General features: G+C 48.6%; 1 long non-coding RNA gene across 1 annotated transcript; it reads left to right on the plus strand.

Annotated features, from left to right (window-relative positions):
* The first annotated feature begins 344 nt into the window (after positions 1-344).
* On the plus strand, positions 345-13,569 carry LOC120644260. The gene is made up of 2 exons (XR_005663546.1): positions 345-1,460; positions 13,153-13,569. It is a non-coding gene; the product is annotated as an uncharacterized LOC120644260 (long non-coding RNA).
* Positions 13,570-21,726: the final 8,157 nt, after the last annotated feature.

The following is a 21,726-nucleotide window of genomic DNA, read 5'->3' on the forward strand; positions in this document are numbered from 1 at the left end:
GGACGGGTTGAGCCGGGGCCAAGGCGGTCGGTGGTGTGGAGGAGAGGCGCCTGAGGTCCGAGCAGATAAGGAGGAGGAGAGGTAAAAAAGAAAAAGGGAGAGAAAAAAAGAGAGGAATAAATAAGAAGGGAAAAAAAGAAGGAAAAAGGAAAAAAATTACAAGGAGGGGTATTTTAGACATTTTACTACTTCAATCCAACAGGTGAAGCCGTTTTGCCAAACATTTCTCAAAATGACTCCAGCTCCACTAGAGAAGCTGCTCCACCAAGAGAGTCAGAGCCGGAGCTGTTTTCGAAAGAGCCGGAGTCCCTGCCAAACAGGCGCTTAGCATGCGTTGTCCCCCTCCTTCCGTTAACGTTCTCCAGACTCTTCCTCATTTCCCTTTCTCTTTCCTCTATCTCTCCTTCCGCTTCTCTCAAGCCCAACGAAATCCCCACACTACAGCTGACGGGACCCACAAGCTTTTCCTGCGGCCGCAGCTCGCCACCACCGGGGAGCCACCGAGATCCTCGCGCACGCAGCAAAACTGTCCTGCATCACCACGGCGAGGCTCCTCTGATCTGAATCTCAGATTATGAAGGGAGGCCTCCGAAGATGATGGGGGCATGACCCTTGTGACGGCGGAGCCTCGGCGAGGCAATCCCGACCTCGAGCGTGGCGGAGGTTGTGGAATGGATCGATGCCCCCGAGTGCGGCGGCACGTGTGGTAGGGTTGACGGCCTTGATTTGTAGCAGCCGGGAAGCGCCCCCGGTAAATCGCCGCTTCTTGCTCCCCTTTCCCCTTCTGACCGACCGATAATAGAACTTGTGTGGACGAGATTCAAGGCCGACCGATGATAGAGCTCGTGCTCAAGAGATGTTTGAAATTGCAGATCTGCATGAGCTTTGATGATGTAGGCAGATGCAAGCACAGTGCCTTAGAAATCCGTCGTGTTGATCGTTTGTGGTATGGAATTTTTTTAATGTTTGCGTTTTAGTGCTTTGCAGAAGCATTTAACTGCTTGCATCTCGCATTCTACACCAAGCATCAGCCCATACTGTGCTACTCTCTCAATGTCTTATTGCTTAGGTTATCCTCCTAATGTTTTACATTTTTCATTCCAAGGAGTGTACCTTCAAAATTTTTCATTCCATTTTCTTCGTTTTGTGGTAATTACTGAACTGCTTCGCGGATACTCTGTATGATAGATTGTTGTTTGTTCTCTTGCATGTTTAGCTTGGTTTCAGCTTTCCAGTGTGACAGATTTCCCTATGTGCATCATGTTGATAATTCAGCATTCATTTTCTTTAGTCTTTGCTTCCTTTTTCTCCAGGAAGGTCAAAGAATAATCTTATGATTTAACTGATATGCTTTACTATGTCTTCTGAAGGTTTTTCTGTGAATCAATTGTTGCGTCTCCAACACCAGCATTTGCATGAATACTATAGTGGGAATAGTGGTTTAGTTACTTCTTTGGCAGGTTTTGCTTAATTCTTTGAATGTGATTTCCTTTCCCCATAGCATGCTACTCTAGTAACATGTAAGCACTTTGGTTCTCTCATGGCGATGTTTAATTCCTTTTGCCCCTGCACGCAATATGATGTATATGAATTATCAAGACATCGATGCATTATGGTCTAACGTGGCATCTCATGGCCAGTATGCATGATGCCCTATAGAACATGCAAAAACATTATTAGGATAATTTTTGTTTAATAAGTTGTCCCATACATGCTCAAAATTAGTCTTTATTTTTTCATTTAGACTAATCATAAGTTATCTGCACAAGTTTTGTTTCGTGAAAATTACCTCCAAATTTATAGTTATTAGTATAAGTTTTGTTTAATAAGTTGTTCCACTAACATATCATGGTTGTATATGCTCAAAATTTGTCTTTATTTTTCATTTATACAAACCATAAGTTATATGCATAAATTTGTTTGTTGAAAATTACTTATCCCTCTAACTTTATAGTTATTAGGAATAACTTTCATCTAATAAGTTGTCCGAATAACATTATACGCACAAGTTTTTTTTGTTGAAAATTACCTTTTTCCTTTTCCAACTTATAGTTTTTGCAGTATTTTTTCTAGCATCTGAAAGTTTATTTCAAATAAAATAAATAAACATAATTTATATCGTCATACCGAAATAAGATTTTCTAGATGAAATAAATTTTACATTTAAAAAAAAATTCTTTCATATATAAAGCACCGAGAGCCCTTACTGCTTGTGTGTGGTTATCTGTTGGAGCCCATTTCTTTTTTAAGTTTCTCCTTTTGACTTGTCTATTTTTTTAAATTCATATACTGGGCGTCCAAACTTGTAAACAATGTTGAAAAATGGTCAAGGTACGTGTTTTCTGTCCAACTGGCAAACTTGTAATTATGTTATAACATTTTTTTATCCTTCTCCAATATGTTTGTATTACAACTTGTGGGACCGAAGCCGGCGACCAGAGGGGGGGAATGGGAGCCGATCAAAATTTCTTCGAAATTCGAATCGTCGGCCTATGTCCCAAAATCGCCCAACCCCTCAAGCGTTCTGGCCAAAGTTTGGAGTAGCTATTGAAAAGCTAACCCAACACAAGAGGTCACGAACGAGCGTGCGAAACCACGAAGCAAAACGGAAGCGAATCGGGAAAACTGCAGAACTGATCTGCCAGGACCGGTCTGACCGGTGCGCTGGACCGGTCTGCGGTCTGACCGGTCGTGCCTACCGGTCTGACCGGTAGTACCTAGAAAGCCCCCAAGAATTGGATTCAAACGATGAATCCCGAGCAAACGACCACGAAATCCGATGAAACTTGGGGGATTGCTTCGCCCCTACCCCGTGAACATATCCCCAAAAGATCTCGTCCTAAAGATCACCGAATCGTGAGAATTATGGGGGAGATCAAAAGGGATTGGGGTTTTCTCAAATACTCAAGAACTCGAAATCGAACACGCCAGTGATTCCAGAGGGTTTAGGTCAGAGTTGGGAGCACGGGAATCACAGCAAAGAACTCGAGGTCTCCTCTCAATCATGTGTGCCAAAAACGAAATCGAAAATCCATTGCACAAGGCACAAAACCAGGGGATTGAATCAAATCAAAAGCCCAGAGGGCACGAGGAGGATAGGGCCTCCTTTCCCAATCAAATCCCTTACAAGGTTTCAACAATCCATGGACAAAATCAACTCAAACGAGAGGAACAGAGGGAGGAGAACACAGGGGCGGCGGCCTGGAGAAACAGAGAGTCCACGAACAGAATACAAAAGCCGCAATTAACCTAACACAAGTGAAGGGGTATTTATACCCGCGGGACCGGTCAGACCGGTGCGCTGGACCGGTCAGACCGGTGTGTTAGACCGGTCAGACCGGTGCCAGGGACCGGTCAGACCGGTTGGCCTGCAGCACCCCCTGTACATGATCTCATCCGACGGCCGAGGTTCTTTCTTCGAAACGAAGTCTTCTCCGCGATGCCGCCGTCTTGATGAAGATCCAGTCCGCGGTTTTGGAGGGTCCGCGAAACCCGGTAGGTGGCCGGTTTTGAGAAAACCGCCAAAACCTCACGCGCGGGAAGATTCCGGCCTCCACGCCGTGGCCCTAGATGCCGTTCCCGCCTCGGCCTTCTGACGGCCCTGGACGCCGCCCGACGCCCGTCACCTCCTCGCCCGCAGCGAGGCCCTAGACGCCGTCGACGCTCGTCGCCTCCAGTCAGTCCCGAGACCGACGCTCGTGCCTCCACGACTTGGCGTCTTCAACCGCCGTCTGCCTCCTTGGTTTTGTGGCGCAAACCAAGAAACCCGCCTTCCGTCGCCGCATTGCGCCCTCGATCCAGGAGTGGACGCCACAGCTGCCGCCCGGTCCGAGCTCCGATCCCGGTTGCCCTTCACCGCCGTCCACCGCACGGTCCATCGGCCACAGCACCTCCACGGCAGCTCCCCGTCGACACTCGACGCCCGTGTACCTGCAATCCAAAGACCAAGCGTACGATCACACCGCACGGTTGACAATTCACTCATCACAAGCAGGATAGAGTACTCAACATTCCTCAATCTTCCCCCTTGATGAGTGCATTGTCAACACACCACAAACGAACCAATAGAAGTGAAACCAAAGAAGAACAAAGAAGCACGAAAGAGAAGAACTCAAGCAAGTGACAAAAAGCTCAGAAAGGCAAGAACAGTCACTTACTCAAGCAAAGATCGATCCCCTAAGACATGGGCAACGGCTCGACGCAATCGATCAAAAGCCAAAACATGACTCCTCAAAGATAGAGGTAACGCTCGACGCAGTCATGCAAGAAGCAGATGGAAAACCAGGAAAACCAGGAGCCAAAACCAAAGCAGAAACTCCCCAAGCAAAGTTTTTTCCCTCTCACAAGTGCAACTCTCCCAAAATGATGCACTCTCGAAGCCCTGTACGCAACAAGTTTTGCAAAAATCAAACAAGTCTCCCCCTTGTTCGATCACTTCTCTCAGAATTCTCCCCCTTGTTGGCACATGCACACATCAAGCCTAAAAAGACCTAAAGCTCCCCCTGAAGCAAAAACTCCCCCTGAACAGATGCTATGCCATGAATACAATGCAGGAGGTGTAAGTGAAAGCATTCAGGGATACAAAGATATGAGCAACATCTAGTCTCAAGCACGTGTGCATCCATAAACCAGACCTGCATCTAGCTCAACAGGGTATATCAAATCAGTCTAGAGCTAGGCAAGTTCAGTTTAGGAGAAATAAAAGCACCACCCATGATCTAGCACTAACAAGTAGGGAATGAAAAGCAGTGCTACTCATACTCATACAGGTGAGCTAAAACAGCCAAAACGAATTGCCAACATTCACTTTTCAATCAATTTTTTTTATATCAAGCAATTCTAAGTGCCAGGGGTTGAAAGCTTGTCATGCTTTACTTAGCAACGAGGCCAAGCCTATGCCAAAAGACAATTAGAAGCTTAAAGCACTCGTTTCAGTCATGCACAGCCTTGCCCGGGTTCTCACAAGTGCAAAGTGAGCCGTCCCGAAAGCTCGATCAGTGTGACAAGCAATCCCACCTGGATCTTTTCAATCCATTTCAAGAGTAGTTCAAGCAATTTTATCAGATTTAGATCATTTCAAGTATGAATTGCTGAACGAAAAGCCACACTAGCATGAATAAGATAGCAAAGCACATCAACACGCCCTAACATGCTAGTAGCCAAGACAGGGTGATCATGTTTTCAGATTTTCAAATCAAAATAGCTTAACTCAGATGATGTCATATACACAATGGAGCAAGCTATACATGATCAAGTTTATCAACTCACACTAGCAGGCACTAGAAGATCATAGCAATGTATTCAAGAATGCTAGTGCAAGTGAGACAATGCAAGATGCAAACATGTACAATGCATATGCACAATGCAACTACCAAACCTAGAAAACAAAGAGAAGCAAAACAAAGACCTACCAAGCTAACCAAAACAAAAATCAGCGATCAAAAGGGGTAACAAACCCCAAGCTCCCCTCGCAAGCGAGCAAAGGTATCCTGCTCTAGCGGTTTGGTGAGGATATCTGCAGTTTGCCTCTCAGAAGGGACATGGATCAAGTCTATGTGTCCTCTATCATGGTTGTCTCGCAGGAAATGGAATCGGATGTCTATGTGCTTGGTTCTGGAGTGTAGGACAGGGTTCTTTGCAATGCTAATGGCTGACATGTTGTCTACAAAGATGGGAACCCTACCGAAACTCAAACCATAATCCTACAAGGTTTGTTTCATCCAAAGTATCTGGGAGCAGCAGCTAGCAGCGGCAACATACTCAGCTTCTGTGGAAGAAAGCGCTACTGCTAGCCTGCTTGCGAGAGGACCAAGACACCAAAGATGTACCGAGAAATTGACAAGTGCCGGACGTCGACTTGCGATCCAACCGACACCCACCGAAATCGGCATCAGAAAAGCCCACCAAAACCAGAGAAGAATCCGCAGAATACCAAAGACCAATTTCAGGGGTGAATTTCAGATACCTGAAGATGCGTTTCACCACCTGCCTGTGGGAGGTGCGCGGAGAAGCCTGGTAGCGCGCATAAAGGCAGACGCCGAACTGAATGTCCGGTCGCGTCGCCGTCAGGTACAGGAGCGAGCCGATCATGCTCCTGTACTCCTTCTGGTCCACCGCCTCGCCGTCCAAGTCCTCATCAAGTGCCGTAGATGTACTGATCGGAGTCGGCTGAGGAGACAAGTCGCTCATGTCGAACTTCCGCAGCAAGTCTCTAGTGTACTTGGCTTGATGGACAAAAGTGCCCTAAGGAGTCTGCTTGATCTGCAGCCCGAGGAAGAACTGCAACTCACCCATCATGCTCATCTCGAACTCCCTGGACATCTGCTCAGAAAACTTGGACACAAGAGCGTGAGAAGAGCCACCAAAGATAATATCATCCACGTATATCTGAACTAAAAGAAAATCAGTGCCGGATCGCATGAGGAACAAAGTTTTATCAACACATCCCATTTTAAAGCCCTGAGCCAGCAAAAAGGTTTTCAATCTATCATACCAAGCTCTAGGTGCCTGTTTCAAACCGTAAAGAGCTTTCTGAAGTTTATAAACACGGTTTGGAAACTTGGGATTTTCGAAACCAGGGGGTTGCTTCACATAAACCTCTTCTTCAATAAAACCATTCAAGAAGGCAGATTTAACATCCATTTGGAAAACCTTAAAACCCTTGGCAAGCAGCAAATGCAAGAAAGATTCGAATAGCCTCCAAACGAGCAACAGGAGCAAAGGTTTCATCAAAATCAATACCCTCTTTTTGGCAAAACCCCTGGGCAACAAGACGAGCCTTGTTTCGAACAACCAAACCATCCTCACCCTGCTTGTTTTTGAAAACCCACTTCGTTCCGATGGGATTACAAGCAGGTGGAGGCTCGACCAAAACCCAAACTTGGTTTCTTTCAAAATTTTCAAGTTCCTCATGCATGGCATTGACCCAATTAGAATCAGAAAGAGCGTGTCCAATATCTTTGGGCTCAAAAGAGGCAACAAACGCTGAATGAGCAAAGCCAGCGATACTTGTTACCTTGGACCTGGTGACTCGCTCGTTGAGATCACCTAGCATCTGTTGAGGTGGATGGCGACGCTGAATGTGTCGCGGTGCTTCCCGTGTCGAAGTCGTCTCCTCCTCAACCAAAGCTGGTGTCTCCTCAGAATCAGCTGGTGTAGCCTGAGTCACCTCCTCGAACAACCCCCGGGAAGTAGACGTAGTCGGGTCGGGGCCGTCGTCATCGTCCGAGCTCGTAGCAGAGATAGCTGGGTCCACAGCACGCGTGGTAGCCTCAGCCTCGCCATCTGCAGCTTCTTCCTCCTCATCTTCAAAGATGGAGGTGCCGAGCTCATCATCTCCTGCAACTTCAAAGACAGAAGAATTGCACGGTGCAGTCTCGTCGAAAGTGACTTCACAAGTCTCTCTGATGATGTTAGTATCAATAATCAGCACACGGTATGCTCTAGAGTGAGAAGCATAACCGAGAAAAATACCGTCAGACAAGCGAGACTCAAACTTATCAAGATTTCCATCTCTCAGCACAAAGCACCAGCAACCAAAAACTCTAAGATGGTCAACACGGGGCTGGCGTCCAAACCGCAACTCATAAGAAGTCCTGTGCATGAAAGCACGCAAGAAAATGCGGTTAGACACGTAACAAGCGGTGTTAACCGCCTCAGCCCAGTATTTGCGAGGAGTCCTATGCTCATCGAGCATCGTCCTCGCCATCTCAACCAGCGTCCGATTCTTCCGCTCTACAACTCCATTCTGCTGTGGAGTGTAGGGAGAAGAATACTGGTGTTCAAGCCCTTGATCACTGCAAAAGACATCAAAACGAGCGTTTTTTAATTCTGTGCCATTGTCAGAGCGGATCGCTCGCATGGCCTAGGGGTAGCTCGTTTTTCAATCTCAAGATCAAGTCTCGAACAAACTCGAAAGCCTCATCCTTGGTTCTCATGAAAAAGACCCAAGAATAGCGAGAAAAGTCGTCCACAATCACAAGCACGTACCACTTCCCACCAACAGACATCACCCTGGAAGGACCGACAGTGTCCATGTGTAGCAACTCTCCAGGGTGAGAGGTCATCACCTGATTAACAGACGGATGTGAAGCGGCAATCATCTTACCGTGACGACAAGGATGGCAAACAAGGTTCTTCTCAAACTTCAATTTGGGCAATCCTCGGATCAGGCCAAGTGAGCTCAGTCTCGGACAACAAATCGAAGCTCAAATGTCCTAGTCTCCTATGCCACTTCCACAAATCAGAAGAAGGACCAGCCATCAAGCAATGAGAAGGGCCAAAAGGAGTTCCAGAGAAGTCAACCAAGAAAACTCGATCGCGAGGTGTAATCTGGCAAACCAAATCTCCCCTGGAATCCAAAACACGCGAACAACCCTCCTTGAAGCGAACCTCAAACCCCTCATCAAGAATGTTGCGAAACAGAGAGCAAATTAAAACCAAGATTCGAAACCAAAGCAACTTCTCTCATGGTAAAGCGATCAGAAACTCGAACAGTGCCAAGTCCACGTACCTTTCCTCTTCCATTATCCCCGAACACAATGTACTCCTTTGAGCGCATCGGGGTGAGGCTGGAGAACCATTTGTCATTTCCGGTCATGTGGCGCGAACAACCTGGAGTCCATGATCCATCTGTTCTCCAAGCCTCCGACCTGCACATCATGTAGTGAGACAAAGGGTGAGCAAATGTCTCAACACTGGGGTTAGCAAAGTGAGAAGCAAACCAGTGTCGAGCCATTTGCTCTACAGAAGGGTTAGCAAAACCAGACAAAGCGTATCCCTCGTCCCGTCTACCGCGTGACTGACGAACACCACCGCGAGGAAAGCGTGGAGCCTCAAAACCTCCTCCAAAGCCTCGGTCCCGTGGTCCATAGCCGTACTGAAAACGACCAGGAGCACGGCCGGCAAAGCGACCACCCGCTGGAGCACGGTAAACACCACCGTCTCCCTGACCTCCACCTACACGGCGCGCCCTAGCATCTCGCCTATCACCACACCGAGAAGGACCATGCACCCGAGCAGAGTACATGTCCGCGTTCCGTCTCTCCTGCTCTCTCCTCACAGCCCGCTTCCTCCTGAAGCAAAACTCCTCCAGGTGACCTTCCCTGTCACAGAACTCGCAGTGGTACCTCACCTCACGCTTGGGAGGTGGAGGCCTAGCCTGCGGACGGGGAGGAGCAGCCCTCTTCTTCTGGGTAACCTGGGCTGTGGCAGCAGGGAGCGTGTCGAGGGAGTTCCTCAGCTCATTGGGCTTTGGAACCCAAACCTGCTTCTGCGGAGGTGCTTTCGGTGGTTCTTTAAGCACACCATCCGCGGGGTCAACAAGCGAAGGCTGCGTGCTCGTGCTAGCAGTATTTCCAGCAGCCTTGCCAATCTTACCGTACAACTTGTCAAAGTCTGACTTCGTGTACGTGTAACCGACCCCAAAGCCATCACCACACTTGAACTGCTTAATCATCATGCCCAACTGCGGCTCACTGCTAGAGACCCAACTCAGAATCGCCCTAAGATAGGTATTCTCATTCTCTAAGTTGGCTTTCTCTACCGCAAAACTATCTAAATCAGCAATCAAACCAGGGCAAACAGAGCAGTCAATAGGTGGGCTAGACTCTAAGACCTTAGTCTTTCCAAAAGACTTGATCAAAGCGTTCTTCTCCTCTAGCTCCGACCTAAGCGTGGGACAAAGCTTACAAGCGCCAAGCAAAACAGGCCTAGATCTAAGCTCCTCTAGTTCACAAACAACAGTAGCAAACTTGGACTGCAAAGAAGCTAGATCAGACTTGAAAATAGGACACTCATCGCATTCAAGCACATCACTAACAATGGGAGCGTCCTTGACAAGTTCAAGCTCATGCTTGGCCTTGGCTAGCTCGTGAGACACGTCAGAAAGCGAAATCTTAGCAACATCTAGGTTCGCGACGTTCTCATCATGCTTGGCACGGAGAGCAACAAGATCGTTCATGTGAGATATGCAGCCAGCGCACTCATCCTCACTAGACTTCTCCCTAGCACAAGCCAGCTCAGCCCTAAGCTTTCTACGCTCTCTAGCTGCTTCCTTAAGCAGCCTCTTCTGGTTGTCGAGAGCGGCGTACAACTCCCTAACTTCTGTAGTCAAGCAGGTCGATCGTGGAGTTTACCTCTGAATCGCTCTCGGATCCAGGAGAAGAGCCGGAGTGCGTCGGTGTAGCATGTCCACCTGAAGACGCACGAGCACCATCAGCTTCGCCCGCCATGGTGCAGAAGCTCTTGCGCCGACCGGCCGCCTAAGCAAAGGCCGATGAAGCCGGTGGCTTCCTTGTCCCGCTTCTTCTTCTTCTTGTCGTCGTCGTCGGAGGTCAGTGAAGAAGAGCGGTCGGTGTCGGAGCTCTTGTCGAGGTCGCTGAGCTGCGCCAGGAAGGCCTTCTCCCGCTTCTTGGCCTTGTACTGGAAGCGCTTCTTGAGCGACTCCTTGTCGAAGCGTCCTCCCCGGTCACGACTGCTGTGCTTGTGGTGCCGACGCTCCTTGTTGGAGCCTCCCTCGTCGCGGTCGCGGTGTCGGTAGTAGTCGAAGGAGTTGTTCTGGCCACCGCCGGACTTCTTGGGGCAATCGGCGATGAAGTGGTTCAGATCGCCGCAGTTGTAGCACCCGAGGTTCTTCTTCCTCTGCCTGTTGTGGTAGACGCGCCTGGAACTTGCTGATGAGCAGGCACAAGTCGTCGTCGCCCAGCGGCTCCAGCTGCTCATCTGAAACAGAAGGCAAAGAGGCAAGAGAAAAGCCAAGAGCAGAGTTAGCGTTAGAGCTCGATCCACCTGGGCCAGTCATAAGAGCGACGCTCTTGGAGGGAGGGGCACCATTGAGCTTGGCTCGTGCCTGGTTATCCACCTCCGTGGCCTTGAGCTTGCTAAAAAGCTCGTTCACCGTCAGAGTCTCATAGCCAGCAGACTCAATGATGGTGTTCACCTTGAGATCCCACACAGAGCGATCAAGTGCGTAAAGCAACTTGAGGGCCTTCTCGTGCTCTGTGTACTCAAGGGCACCAGCAGATCTGTTCGCATTGACCTTGTTCACAATCGACTGAAAACGACTGAACATCAGGTCAATGCTCTCACCCGGCTCCTGTGTGAAGTTCTCGTACTCACGCCGGTGAGTCTCGAACAGTCTGGCCTTCACCTGAGGTGTACCATCGTGGTAGTTCTCAAGGCACGTCCAAATTTTGTGGGCTTCCTGAAAACCCTGGACGCGTGAGAACTCCGCACGAGAAACGCCAGCGAACAAGGCATTGACAGCCTTGGCGTTAGCCTCGTGCTGGGTCACCTGAAGAGGCGTGGTCCGAACAGCCAGCACCTCGTAAAGCTGGTTCTTGGTAATCTCCCAGACCTCGGCTTCCCATGCTCTGCAAGAAGGCTCTCATGCGAACCTTCCAGTAGGCATAGTCCTCGCCGGAAAACACTGGGATCTTACCAAGACTGGCCATGGTCGCCGAGTGGTTTTCGAACCGGTTAAGGTACTGAAAACCTCAACCAAACTCTGATACCAATTGTGGGACCGAAGCCGGCGACCAGAGGGGGGGTGAATGGAAGCCGATCAAAATTTCTTCGAAATTCGAATCGTCGGCCTATGTCCCAAAATCGCCCAAGCCCTCAAGCGTTCTGGCCAAAGTTTGGTAGTAGCTATTGAAAAGCTAACCCAACACAAGAGGCCTACGAACGAGCGTGCGAAACCACGAAGCAAAACTGAAGCGAATCGGGAAAACTGCAGAACTGATCTGCCAGGACCGGTCTGACCGGTGCGCTGGACCGGTCTGACCAGTCGTGCCTACCGGTCTGACCGGTAGCACCCAGAAAGCCCCCGAGAAATTGGATTCAAACGATGAATCCCGAGCAAACGACCACGAAATCCGATGAAACTTGGGGGATTGCTTCGCCCCTACCCCGTGAACATATCCCCAAAAGATCTCGTCCTAAAGATCACCGAATCGTGAGAATTATGGGGGAGATCAAAAGGGATTGGGGTTTTCTCAAATACTCAAGAACTCGAAATCGAACACGCCAGTGATTCCAGAGGGTTTAGGTCAGAGTTGGGAGCACGGGAATCACAGCAAAGAACTCGAGGTCTCCTCTCAATCATGTGTGCCAAAAACGAAATCGAAAATCCATTGCACAAGGCACAAAACTAGGGGATTGAATCAAATCAAAAGCCCAGAGGGCACTGAGGAGGATAGGGCCTCCTTTCCCAATCAAATCCCTTACAAGGTTTCAACAATCCATGGACAAAATCAACTCAAACTGAGAGGAACAGAGGGAGGAGAACACAGGGGCGGCGGCCTGGAGAAACAGAGAGTCCACGAACAGAATACAAAAGCCGCAATTAACCTAACACAAGTGAAGGGGTATTTATACCCGCGGGACCGGTCAGATCGGTGCGCTGGACCGGTCAGATCGGTGTGTTAGACCGGTCAGACCGGTGCCAGGGACCGGTCAGACCGGTTGGCCTGCAGCACCCCCTTACATGATCTCATCCGACGGCCGAGGTTCTTTCTTCGAAACGAAGTCTTCTCCGCGATGCCGCCTTCTTGATGAAGATCCAGTCCGCGGTTTTGGAGGGTCCGCGAAACCCAGGTAGGTGGCCGGTTTTGAGAAAACCGCCAAAACCTCACGCGCGGGAAGATTCCCGCCTCCACGCCGTGGCCCTAGACGCCGTTCCCGCCTCGGCCTTCTGACGGCCCTTGGACGCCGCCCGACGCTCGTCACCTCCTCGCCCGCAGCGAGGCCCTAGACGCCGTCGACGCCCGTCGCCTCCGTCAGTCCCGAGACCGACGCCCGTGCCTCCACGACTTGGCGTCTTCAACCGCCGTCTGCCTCCTTGGTTTTGTGGCGCAAACCAAGAAACCCGCCTTCCGTCGCCGCTTGCGCCCTCGATCCAGGAGTGGACGCCACAGCTGCCGCCCGGTCCGAGCTCCGGTCCCGGCTGCCCTTCACCGCCGTCCACCGCACGGTCCATCGGCCACAGCACCTCCACGGCAGCTCCCCGTCAACTACTCGACGCTCGTGTACCTGCAATCCAAAGACCAAGCGCACGATCACACCGCACGGTTGACAATTCACTCATCACAAGCAGGATAGAGTACTCAACATTCCTCACAACTGTGTACAACTTTTTTTATTTTTTTACAGGGCACTGATAGAGTGAGTTTATTATGCACATGAATCTGAACATTAGAAAAAAAAACTTCAAATGACTTTTCTGTTTTTGTTGCTATCGTTTTTCGAATGTAATGTTCTGTGTTTAGACAAGTTCAGAATATGTATTTTATTATGCCTAAGAAGTTTGCTGACAAAGTTATATCCATAACATTTTTTTAATGTATTGTTTTGTGTCTGGACAAGTTTAGTATATATATTTATTATCACAGCCTAAGAAGATTGGTGACAAAGTTATATCTATAGCATTTTTTAATGTACCTTTTTTTTGTCTGGACAAGCTTAGAATATGTATTTTCTTACCACCCCTAAGAAATTTGGTGACAAAGTTATATTCATAACATTTATCAAAGAAGTATGGTGACAAAGTTATGTCATAGCATTTATTTACATAAGAAATTTGGTGACAAAGTTGTATTCATGACATTCCCATACATACAATTTTTTTGTGGACGGATACTTTCTTTTTAAATATTTTCAAAAAAAATTCCGCTAATTACTCATTTTTAAATAAAACTTGATTTTATTTATATTTTTATCCCCCACCCATTTTATTTTCCTATTATTCCGACGGTCCCGAAATATTGAATGCTTAAAAAAAGGTGAAACCAACAAAATCAATAAACGGCGCAGAAAGGAAATGTTTTTTGGGTGGGGTGTTCCACGTGGAGGTTACGTGTCCCACGCGGAAACTCCAAAGCGGAGTGGTTCCGTCAAAAAATTAACGTGGCCGTGAAAGAATTCGTTACCCAAAAAGGAAAGGAAAGGGTGTCGGAAATCCCTCGCCAGTCTGGATCGTGGCGCGCGCCCTTGAATTAGCAAGCGCCCGCAATTGCCATAGCCCCGACGGAAGTATATTATCAAGCAGCATTTATTTGTTGAACAACATCTAACAAGTCTGCAAAAACAATTACTCGTACGTCCAGCAGCCAGCAATCCTGCACTCAAGCAAAGGTTAGCTGAACCTTTCTAGCGGCTGGTTGATATCAAGCCGGGGGCATAAAAAAAACAAAAATTCACCCCACAAGGCACAAGGCTTGTAGTTTCAGGACAGAATGGTCATCTAGGCTCTAGATGCAGTCCATGGGCCGGTATGCAGGCCTCATTTATTTATTTCGTTTCCTTTTGCCTTTTTCTTTTCTTTCATATATTCGCCAAGCTGGAAGACCCAAGTAGTTAGGCCTGGGCCGACCAGACGTGAGGAGTTGCTGCGCTAGAGGAAGTCATCGGGCTGGGCAAATATAACCGAGAATCGAACCGAAGTAATCGAAAATCGAAACCGAGAAAATTTGGTTCTACTTCGGTTCCACATTCCGAGGAACCGAAATTACTCGGTTAGTTCGGTTCTTGAGCTCAGTTAACCAAAGAACCGAGACCATACCAAATTAGCCTAGCTGGGAAGGCCCAAATCGGCCCAACTAGGGTTTCCACCAGTGCCAAACTCCCATCCCCATCCTGATCCCCCTCCCCCATCCCCAATCAGCCGCCCCACACACTCCCCGAGACCCGAGCGCCCACCACCTCGGGTCCCCGACGGCGCCGCACCCCCAACCCCTGCCGGCCGCCGGCCCGTCCGACCCTCGCCGCCGCCCGCCGGTCCCGCCTGGATCTGGCGCTCGACTCCGACTCCTGCCAAGCCGCCACCGCCCACCGGTCGCCGCATGGCCACGTCTGGCTCCCGCCCCACCACTCCGCCAGGCCGCCATCGCCCGTCGGTAGCCGCCTGGATCCAGCGCCCACGTGCGTGGCCTCGTCTGGCTCCCGCCCTGCCACTACGCTAGGCTGCCATCGCCCGCGTGCGGCTGCGGCTCCGCCAGGCCGCCAACAAGCGGCGAGCGCATCTAGCCCCCCACCCCGCGCCGGCGCACCGCACGGCCCCCGTGCCACCACCCCTGCCCCGGCCCTGGCCAGCTCCGGCGTGGTCCTCTGCCGCAGGCCAGCGCCTGCTTGGCCCTTGCTCTTGTTGTGCTGAAATTTCGGTTCCCTCGGTTAGAATCGGAACCGAACCGAACTAACCGAAATCGAATTTGCTCAGTTCCTGATTATGAGAAGAACCGATCGGTTCCTATTTTTTAGGAACAAATTTGTGTGGGAACCGAGAAATCATTCGGTTCCTCCCGAATGCCCAGCACTAGGTGAGCAGGCGTTGGTCAAATGGGTGGGGAAGAAACTACCGCTCGGCTCAACGTGTTTTCTTCGTCCGTTGGAGTTCAAGACAACATTGTTTCGTAGGAGTCTCCACACGTCGTTCATCAGGGAGTCTTGTTTAGGGACCATCTTCACCTAATTTTTTTTCCGTTTCGTACAGGCACAGCACCGTTTCTTCATTTTCTTCCCTCTATATTGATTAAGTATGTTACCATGTCAGATTTTTGCTTATGTGTCAGGTTATTTAGTACCATAGAAACCAGATGACAATTGACATGGACGCCCTTAAGGGCAGTCCCAATACAAACTCCACTCATATAGTCTAAGCCTCAAAGACTCTATCAGAATAAACTATACTTCCCAATACAAAGTGTGTTACTTTGGTTTATATGGCCCACTTGTCTCTCTCACATTCATTCTTGATTTGCGTGAAGACTTGGAGTCTAAATAAGACTTGGAGTCTTGATTTCTCTCCCTCTCTCTTCCATAAATATACTGTCATATCAGCAAAACACAATAAATAGAAGGCTTAGACTCTATGGTAGAGTCTGGATTGGAACTGCCCTAAGTAAAATATGAAGCTAACCGGAAAACTAGTTCAATTGCTTACATAAGTACATAACCTCACATCTTTAGAGTGACACATTTTTAGAAACCACTACGCTTAAAAATTTAATATATAGCATGTGCAACTATGAGCAATAAAACACTAGGAATAGGAACATATAAGATTCAAATAGCTTCAAAAAGACCGCTACCGCTCAAATCTTGCCCTCTCCAGACACGAGTCTAAACTCTGAACAGGTTGCATCTGCGGTTTCTCCACTACAAGAAACCATTTATTCTGTGATGGAACAATTTCGTCATAGATCGCTGAAAATCATCATAAAATAGTGTCTATGACGGTTTCATAAACCATCATAGATTGAGCGTCACAGATTAAATCGCATGACGGTTTAATAGAATCCGTCACAGATTGAACAATCTGTGACAGTTTCTAACCGTCATAGATTGGCCTTGAGCCCGCACAGCCCAGCCCAGATCCAATGTTTGTGATGAAAATAAACATCACAAACTTCATCACGAATGCAATAGTGGGGTGACGTGGCAGCTGTCATGAATGTCTACATGGCTGATGACATGGCATGCTCTGTGATAGGATCGTTGATCCTACCGCGACTGCGTAGGGCGTAGGGATGCGAGTAGGAAGGAGGGGGCTTGCGCAGCTGCCGGTGTGTAGGTGCCGTGGCTGCAAGTAGCGGTGACGGAGGAGGAGGCGGCGTGCGTGGCTTGCGCGAGAGACAGAGAGGGAGGCGGCGTTGGGGGATGCCCCGTGAGGCAAGGGCAAGAATATTGCCTTGTTTGATTCTCCCTTAATTGTTTAGGGATACTTATATCCTTCTACAAACCAACAAATTTATGGAAACAATTAAAATATCTAAAGGAGCAGATCTTAGCCACTAGTGCGACGGGGACGTTGATACGTGATGATCGGCGGTGGCTGCGCCGGCTCTGGCGCATGGGCCGGCTGGGCCTGGCCCATAACATCTCTCCGCTCTTCGGGAAATAACTCATCCTCGAACTGGAAGTCGGGGTAACGCTCGACGAAGGACTCCCGTAGCTCCCAGGTCACATCATCTGGAGGTAGCCCCTGCCACTCCACGAGAATCTCCTAGGCGCTATGCTGAAAGCGTGCCAATCGCACCCGAGCAGGGGTCAAGACCACCCTGCCATCATGAATGGGCGGCAATGGCGGTGTGGACGCAGGAGGGTCGCCGTGGAAGGGCTTCAGCAACCCCACATGGAAGACATTATGGAGGCGCGACCCCTCTGGAAGATGCAGGCGATAGGCCACCTGCCCGATGCGCTCGATCACCTAGAACGGACCTGCGTAGCGGGGGGCCGAGCTTGCCCTTGGGACGGCGCTCCAGCGAGTGGGTAGGCCTGTATAGCAGGCGGAGCCAGACCCAATCACCCACCACAAACTCTAGCTCGCGGTGGTGAATGTCGTAGTAGTGCTTGGCGTGCTGACGAGCCTGGAGAAGACGCTCGTGGACGTCGGCGAGGAAGGAATCACGGTCACGGAGAAGCGTGTCGGCCGCGTCCGTCTGGGCCGCGCCGGCAGTGTGTGGTAGGAGCGCTGGTGGGGGCCGCCCGTTGACTACCTCGAATGGCGTCGCCTAAAGCACCGTGTGGTACGAGGTGTTGTAGCAGTACTCCGCCCACACGAGCCAGTCCATCCAGGCTCGCGGGTGGTCTCCCGTGGCGCACCGCAGGTACATGGCCAGCACCTTGTTGACGATCTCCGACTAGCTGTCCGTCTGAGGATGAAACACCGTGCTGAAGCCGAGCTGGACGCCGGCCATCTTGAACAGGTCGCGCCACATGTGGCTCATGAAGACTGGTCCCTGTCGCTGACGATGGACGACTGGAAGTCGTGGAGCCGAACGATGCCGTCGAAGAAGGCGCGGGCGATCGACGAAGCCGTGTACGGATGGCTCAGGGCGATGAAGTGCGCATACTTCGAGAAGTAGTCCATCACGGTGAGGATGACCGACTTCCTGCCGACCATGGGTAGCCCTTCGACGAAGTTGTTGACGCAAAAATCGACACACTGGAATCTGAGGGCAAGTGTTTGCCAAGCACAGAAAGTAGACCAATCGTGCCAGTCAATCTGACCTGTTAATTGACAATGAGACAGGGTAAACGTTAAATTCGAGGGAATATTGGCTGGAATTCCGAATATCCCTCACAGGCCATATCGGCAGGTGCTGGCGATACAAAAAACGACAAAATCAGCTCGGTCAGCCGATTTTGATATAAAAGATCGGCTAGGTCAGCCGATGTGCGCGAGGAGCAATGTAAATGCTACGAATGTGTAACCTAAACAATGCTATCAGACAAACACTTGAAATAGATCTAATCGGCTATATGATGTTTTGAATAAAATAATGCGATAAACAGCCGATCAAACGTATTACAAGCTGGATAGATATCGATGAAAACTAAAATAATAGGTAAAACCTATAGAACTAGCAGATATCGATAAATTGTGAATTAATCTAGACGAGACGACAGCGATACGCTCGGAAGTCAAAGTCTAAATATAATTCGATAACTTTTGAATAAATCTGAACGAAGCCATAGCGATGCGCCCAGAAGCTAAAGCTCAGATTTACTCGGTAAACAAAAAACTTACCAACAGATCAAGTCGCTCGAATGTGAGGCGTTCTTGATCAACTCGAAAGAACTCGTCGAAAAAGAGAAAAGAAAAGGCGAAGTCGCCGAAAAAGTACAAAGGGAATTGTAAAGTATTGTTATATGGATCGTGTGATAAACCTCCTACAATGAATGAGGGTACATATTTATAGCCTAGATAACCTAGCCGGTCACGGCATACCAAACTTGCTAAAGAAGAAATATTTTAAATAAAAGGAAATACTAAGATACATGGACTCTAACTTCCCTTGTGTAGAATCCTCGTCGATGAAGCTCCTGACTTATCTCGTCCGCCAGAAGAGATATCTTGATTGGCTTCCCAACAGACGTGTCGTCGGTCCTCAGGCCGCGTATCCACCGACCATGCATGTGCATTACGTATGGTTTCCAAAATAATATACCTCCAATGACCGTGTACAAAGCTCTTGGTCCACACGTGGATCTTCCTCCCTGCCGCACGAAAGTTTTCCTCCTTTCTTTATTCTAATCAATCATCATCCTGCGCACATGCCAAATACTTATCTGAACAATCAGGCAACCTCATGCGTTAATTATGGAAGCCAATCTGGGAGCTATGCCTCCTGCTTGCCGATACATGCATATGCATCTCCTCTCCTACGTGAATAACACATAGACACCACGCACCAGGATAAGCTTGACCAAAATATGGCATCATCATTTGCATGCGAGCTCCTATTAGCCTTTTCCTCTGATCGTCGTCACGACTTCATCGGCAACTGCTGTTGACTGTCGGCTTACACATTGACCCAAAGAGCTAATTGTTCCATAATTCAGAGTACATCGGATTTGTCAAAATCTGGTGTCAACACATGCCCCCCCAGTTTCGGAGTATGAAGGGCTCATGCTTCGAAACTCTATAAATCTAGTGCCTCAATCTGCTCAATCATATCATAGATAGAAGACTTTGGCTTTTCTGATGTTGCTCTTTTATAGCCGATAATCCTTTCCATGATGTGTATAACAATCTAAGCCAATGCAAAGTGTCAAACCAACTTTACTTTTTTTTTGCTAAATAACTTGGGTCTTTTGAAAGATTTTAAAATCAGAATAAAACTTTGCTCCTCAAATGACTCACTCAGATCGCTCAATGTGTATAATTCCTCACCAAGGTATTGGATCGCTTTTGTCCTCCCTATTTCTAATAAGGTTTTTTGTGGAGCTCAGGGTTCGGAATGAAAAGAAGCATATATATCTCGCATATATTGCAAAGTCAAAAACCGGACCCAATAAAGAAAACAGACCATACTTGTTTCCCATGCTATCAGATCAAGATGTGCATGTGTGTGGAATTTTTTCTGGATGGAACTCATACCCTTATATGCATGACTCAATCTTTTATTTTGAGATATGGGCTATCCTTTCTTTTTTCTTTTTTCTTTTTCCTTTTCCCATGCTTTTGGGCACATATATTTTTTTCTTTTTGTTTCGCATAGCCCATATTCTTTTTGTAATATGAAGAGTCATGTTAAAATGATAGAGTATTTTTGTGTGGATGAAAGTCATATTTTTGCGCAACTTCAGAAGTCGGCATGAGAATATATGGAGTGTACGTGATCTTGATCTTAAAAGCATGAAACGAATCTCACAAGGGTCGCAAACAATTTGACAAAGCTCAATACAAAACAAGTAGCATATGTGTGAGGTTTTTAAAGACATGCCAATATATGGCTCCGGTAGGAATTTCATATCATTGAGGAGCTAAGCTATTTTTTATTTTTTGACAAAATAAAATTCCCAAGCATTTTTGCAGTAAGAAGTAAAATTTTTTTTTGATCATACCAGAATCGGCAGCAGACAACCGCACCATAGTCTTGTTATCATCAATTCTCGCTACTCAACAATCATCGGCTGTATGTTTACATTCGCCATGCGTGCATGTCTTCTCCAATAATTCCCGTTGGTCTGGATAATGGACAGAACGACAATCGCTTGGCCAGGTAATAGGCGCCAATCAGTAGATAATCCCACCTGGTGACTTTGCTTGCGTCGGGAATCTTGTCATTATTGCCGTCTCACAGTGTCACCTCAACTCGTAGCAAGATGCATCTCAAGTGCAAGACTTCATGCCGATTCGATTGCAGGCCAGATTCTTCTATCGGCTATCCTCTTTAACCTATTCCATCGGCTATCATCAAAAATAACATTAGCCGACTAAAGAAATCAAGGGCTGTTCTTTCGGCCGTCCTCATGCGACTTATTCCATAGAGCAAATAGCCGATGCATCAGTATTAATTGGCACCTTCATAACTTCTGAGAGAACTCAATTGCAATTTGCACACATGACTGTTGCAAGCCTCCGCTGCCAATGCTCTCCAAGCTGCACACGCGTTCTCTTGATCTTTATTGCCTGCCGTGTCAATCTTTTGCAGTTCTTGCAGGTACGTTGGCTTTTTTCTAAGAGCCGATGCTTCTGTTGTCTTCATCCGCTCGTTTGATTTTCTAATCCATGCGGCACCCATTCATCAGGAAACCATCATCATCTAGGCTTGGCGCGCTTGTCATGGTGGCAGAGCTCGGCGATATCTTCGGCGCCAAAGATCGGCGACAGCGGCGTACAACCCGGCCAATGCGCATTTGATGTTAGTGCTAGTGGGGACCATGATAGATGACAAATGCCCTCTTGGCCTATGCTTCTCCATACTGATTTGAGAATCGGCCGACCTGTTCGTCTCCGCAATCTTCAGTTGCCATTAGAAAATCAATCTTTTATTGCCGATCAATCTCCTGCTTGCCTTCTGATAATCCCACGCATAATCCACATGCATGTACGTACATGGCCTTGTGAATCTTCTTGCTTGCATGTTGAGAAATCTGGTCCTTTGGCTGCGCATACAAGTACTTCTAGCCACTGCATGAAGGGAGTGCCATAGGCTAACCTCAGCAGACGACCGCCCAACCGCGATGGCCGCGCCACGTCGGCGCCGCGTCCTCCCCACCCTCCCACCAACCCCACGTGCAGCACAGCGCGGTAGCTGCTTGGACTCGGACCCACCGTCACCCGCCCGCCTCCCAGCGGTAGTCTGGTGAGGTCAGCCTAACATGCTACTTTATCGTCATCCTCCCAGCATGTCCTCCGCTCCTGACCACTTGCGACATTGTTGCCGGCCTGGTGGACATCAAGCCCTCATCATCGGCCAGAACTCATTGCCCTGATGTAGC

Source organism: Panicum virgatum, chromosome 8K (genome assembly GCF_016808335.1).
Source record: "Panicum virgatum strain AP13 chromosome 8K, P.virgatum_v5, whole genome shotgun sequence".
Classification (NCBI taxonomy): domain Eukaryota; kingdom Viridiplantae; phylum Streptophyta; class Magnoliopsida; order Poales; family Poaceae; genus Panicum; species Panicum virgatum.